Genomic DNA, 5711 nt, shown 5'->3' on the forward strand with positions numbered 1-5711 from the left:
TCATGTGGCGGATAAGGAGCTAAACACAGTTGGAGACGGAGAAGGGATATTCATTTTACGCAGTGCAAAGATGTCCCGTTAGGTTACCATGTGACGTGGTCAAATAAGGAGACCGAATTAAGCCCTCATCGAAATATGAGGACGAGCACATTAATCTATTGCTTAAGGAAACACATAAAAAACACTGCAGTGTACAGAATATTCTGTCTGTCTGTCGTGCGTAAACATGGAGTGATGTCACTGTGTGGGGATCCGAGTGGAGAGTGGAGACTTTCTTCATCTTGTTTAAATATAAATACTTCAAAATTAAAACACATGTTTAGCTCAGCATGATCTATAAACTGTAGGCATAGCTAACATGGCATATGCAAAATAATTGTAGGCTATAGTGATCGGATCATCAATGGGACTCTGGGAGTAGACTATACTATTGCAAACTTCTGATCATTTTTGCGCTCCCGTCTCCGCTGTGCCTCGTTCATGTGCCCAAAAGAACAGTGGCTGGCGCACACACACACACACACACACACACACACACACACACACACACACACACACACACACACACACACACACACACACACACACACACACACACACACACACACACACAGTAAGTCCCCGACGACACACTGCATCCGTTACCCTCACTTTACATCAAAAGTCCTAACTATTACTCGAAGTATATTTTTTAACACCATAGCTTTCACTGTGTATTTTATGAATTGAACACATTGATAAAATTACCTGCTGCGTTTCCTTGCTGCGCTTGACACAGCCAGTGTGAAGGCAAACCGCAGCAAATTAAATAATAAGAATCCCAACTTCTCCGCCCATTCGCATCGAGTCTACCGAAGTATTAGGTGAGAATGTGACCTAAGACTTGTTTACATCAGGGTCCTCCATTTTCAATTCATCAGCAGAACATTTAAAGATATACAAATATACACTTCTACAGTACGAAAAACAGGAACTCATCATATAAGAAAATTAAAAAAGGGAAAAACATGTACAGTATGGGAATAAAGTAGTAGTTTTCTTTTCAGGGACCAGTTTTGGAATTCACCAAAAATCAGCCTTCTGATTGGTTCCTGACTGACTAACCAGCAGGCTCTTTCTGCCTTGTTCCGCCCTGGCTCCACCTTGTTAATGTTGAATTTGCTAAAACATCATTTTTGGAAAAAACTAAAAACCAACATGATGTGCCCAGTCACCATGCTGCACCTGTGATGTTCCATTTTACTGACACCAAGTTTAAAATAACAATTGAATGCACATAATATCAATACGAAGCAACTGAAAAACACGTTATTTCAATGTTAGTGGATGGAAAGATTACCATTTTTGTCCAACCACAAAACGGCAACCAATGGATAAGAAGAGGTGCACAACCACGAGAGGCGGGACTTTGCAAAGGGTGAATTGCAGCCGATGGACATAGGCTTTGTTTATTTTTCACCTTAACAATTCCAATTGTTATAAATGTAGTTGATTTGCTATCACTGATTATTTTGGGTTTAATCCCCCTTATTCTCTCTTGTTTTGGATTGTCCAAAGATAAGAGAGGTGAATGTGTCAGTAATAGAGTTATAAGAACATCCACATCCAATGAATGAGCCACAACCAGCCTGGTGCAGCAACTCAAGGCAGACCCATAACTGCACAACCATGGGTGATCATGTAGAGAGCAATGGGATATTTAATGAACGCACCATGCATCCTCCTCGAAGCGCAGCTTCCATCTCCTGTAGTCTGTAGAACCTCTGCAACTTGGCTGATCACTGTGAGTGAATGCAGATGGGAGAGATGCCCAGCAGTGGAAAACAGGGAATAAACGAGCTTAATGAAAGCATCATGGCAAAGCGAAATGCCAGTCCAAGCCATCAGTGAGAAGGCCCCAGGGTAGGAAGATGGGCCGATGTGCGTGCTGGGGGCTGGAATCTTGCCCAAACGCAGTAGATCTGTTGGCCCCTCTGCGGGATCCTGACGGGCTTCTCACTCACCACACAACCTCCTCCTGGGAGCAGGCAGAAAGCTGATCTGCTAGGTTACACGTTAGGCCCTGCAGGGGTAAAGCACCATATCAAGAAAATTAGACGCTTCGTTTAGAATGGCCAGCGTCCAAGCTCATCTTTTACAGAGTTGAGTCTGTCTTCCAACGAGTGAGAGCACCAGTGTGTGTGTGTGTGTGTGTGTGTGTGTGTGTGTGTGTGTGTGTGTGTGTGTGTGTGTGTGTGTGTGTGTGTGTGTGTGTGTGTGTGTGTGTGTGTGTGTGTGTGTGTGTGTGTGTGTGTGTGTGTGTGTGTGTGTGTGTGTGTGTGCGCATGTATGTGGGTGTGTGCCAGTGCTGGTGTGTGTGGGGGGGGTGTTGGTACATAGAGGCAGATGTTTTTTGTTTTTGTTTTTTCATTCTGAAATATATAGAGCATGTTACTGTAGATCTGACACACACACGCAGGCACGCAGGCACGCACGCACGCACGCACACACACACACACACACACACACACACACACACACACACACACACACACACACACACACTTACCACCTGTCACTCAACATATGGCTTAGGTTTGCCATGAGCTCTTAAGTGAGAGGGTTCAATTGCCAGTCATGTTTCCCAGCTGTCACAAGTTGCGTGTAGTGAGGGTACCATGGCAAACTTTCCCCCCTTCTCACTTCAGTGTTAATTTTTCCAGGCATGGAACATAATTGTGTGGAGTGACATTAATACATGTATTATTGGAGAGAGGAGATTAGGATGTTAACTCTGCTGACACTTAATTGGTTGTTTCGTTGAAGAGCAGCATATGTTGGTTTGTGTGAATGTCTGGGGAACGGACCGTAAATTTCTTGTAAAAACAGACACACACAGATTCCCATAAAGTAGGTATTCCATCAACACCTCAGACAGCTGCACACAGCTCTGACAAACCGCAGATTCATTCAAACTCTCCTCTCTCCCCAGATATAAGCTCAAGCATTTCATGATGCATTCATTTAATATTTGGATGTATGCACATTGCACAATGCAGCATACAGTATGCAACTATATGCATAGAAATGGTACATTTCTATAGCAACTTTATCCAATGTGCTTTACAAGGTGCAAGACACCTAACCTGCTCAACAGGACCAGGTAGGGGTTAAGTGTCTTGCTCAAGGACACTTTCAGGAAGCGCCAGGGATTAAAATCTGGAACCTTCCGATTCCCAAGCGGCCACTCTACTATATCTCCTGAGCCTGCAGAAATTGAAAAACTGCACAGCCTTCGTCTAGCCCATGCATTACTTTCAGTTCAGTGCTCCCCTAAATGTTTTTTTAAGGGTTATATATTTTCCATTTATAATCGTAGATAAAGATCACATCCATTGTAAAAGGATTTCACATCTATTGGCTCAGGTCAAGAGACCTTTAATTCACTATCCATGGCCTAAAGGTTTTCTTTTCCCACTCCTCATCGACTTTCATTCCTGCGACTATAAATACAGTCTATCAATAGGAACCATTATTCCCTCTCCACAGGATGAGAGCATGCTTCATGATGAAGTTATCTTCTCCAAGGCTTTGGTGTACAATGGTGCCTATTCATTACTTGCTGTGTTGTGTCACTTTGACAGATGTCTGTATCCTCAACTTACCATAGCCTCTCATTACCCTTTGTAAGCATTTTATCCGTGTGAAACCGCACCGCCGGGGGGGGGGGGGGGGGGGGGGGGTAACTGCAATCTTAATCTGTAATCGGTATACATAATAAACGTAGATTAATCCAGGGTGTACCCTAAATGTTACCAAGAAATGTACACCCACCCAAACAACCCCGCTGAACCCATCCGTTAATTCATGCAGTGTGATCCTATCGTCTCATTCCATGTTACATAGGTGATGATCAGACTAATGACCTGTCACAGTATACTGTGAATGGACACACCTGTATCTACAGGTATTGAATAAGGGCTGTGGTGTTACCTGAGGTATTGGATTAATCTAACCCACAGCAATGTATGTTTTCAACAAAACGTCTGTATCTCACAGTGTGAAGACACACTCTATGCAAGGAGTACAGTATCTTTGTTACATTGCCAGCGTAGTAGTGTCTTACTGCTTGCTACTGTAGAACAGAGAGGTTTGATCCCTACAGCAGCCAGTTTGTGTCTATATGGAAAGGAACACGTCCTGTGACCTGTCCTTGGGCACAGCACACCCACATTGTACAATAACGGCGATACCTAAGTGCCCTAAAATGTACAGTGAATGTAAAATGGGGCTAATGGTTGCTGCCTTGGCAGTTGTGCATAGCAGCATGGGGCGTTCTCCTCTGGTTCTATTCAATGTCAAGCCCTACTGACAGAAAGGCCATTCACAACTTCCAAATATAGCCCTGTAGCATCGCCATACAGCCGGCAACCTCGGTGCATGTTGCCATGCATTTTCCACTGATCCATCAAGAACAGACCTAAGCTGCACACGCCAGGAAATGCAAACAAGACAGGGCTGGGTCAGAGCCTCCCTTCTTTTGTTGCTGAGGAGGACGGATATTAGAAGTGATTTGCAGTACAGAAAGGAGATAAGGACAATAAATTAAAAGGTGACACAAAAAGAGGGGATACATTTAGGATGGGCAGGCTGATAATAGTTATTTCCCCTGTCATCACTCAGCTCTCTCAGTGCAATTATAATTGAATGTCTTTGACATCCATGGCGGAAGCTGGATAGCATTTTCTAAAGGTGACAATGATGTGTCATTTGTAGCAGCACAGTGCAGCATATCTCTAATAGCTTCTGAGTCAGTTTAAAGGCCAGCTAAGGTTTAAAACCACATAGTAAACACATGGAAACCATTTCTTAACTGGCGGTGAGCACAGGGTGAACCACCAGGTCAGGAACGTTTGTGATGTTTGGACAAAATTTGTATGAGTAATATAATATAATAATATAATATAATATATATTATAATAATATAATATAATACATGAGTAATGTTTTATTTTGGAAAAATGTGCCTCCTGGTGGTACCATAATAGGGCAATGTTAAAAAGGGTGGCATTAATTCAATGTAGTGGAAATGTGCGTGAAAAGTGTGCAAACTTTAGATGACAATCTTAGCCAACCACGATATAATATAAAAAATCACACCCATGTGAAGTGAGGGGCGCTCTTATCATCGTGTATCATCATGACGTGACATGTCGATTTGCTCAGACACATATGAAGTAAATTCTCCATTCATTGTCAATGGGAATTTAATATTTGTGTTAGGACAAAATAGCCGATTTGCTCAGACATATATGACATAAATTGTCCATTCATTGTCAATGGCATTTAATGTTTGTGTTAGGACAAAAATCGACACTATAGCTGAATATAGGAGGAGCTAGCACCCCTCAAAAATCACAAAGATCTGTCTTGATCACATGACTATAAAGATCATGTGTACCGATTTGTGTGATATTTGGATAAAATCTGAAGGACTATTAATCTGCCTAGTGGTGACAGAAGGTACTGCGCCAGTATGCCAGAGCAATTATTCTCTGTTTTCGGGCAGATTCATTTCCGCGTTAACCTCATGGAGAACTTCATTGTAACGATCAGCTATTATTAGTGTTAGCTCACGCTGTTTACCTTTCGCCAGGAAACGTTAACATGTTGGGAGAGATGCGGTACAAAATCACAAGTGACATCCGAACCTTGGATGGAGTTATGAGGCA

This window comes from Electrona antarctica (genome assembly GCF_951216825.1).
Source record: "Electrona antarctica genome assembly, chromosome: 12".
Taxonomy (NCBI): domain Eukaryota; kingdom Metazoa; phylum Chordata; class Actinopteri; order Myctophiformes; family Myctophidae; genus Electrona; species Electrona antarctica.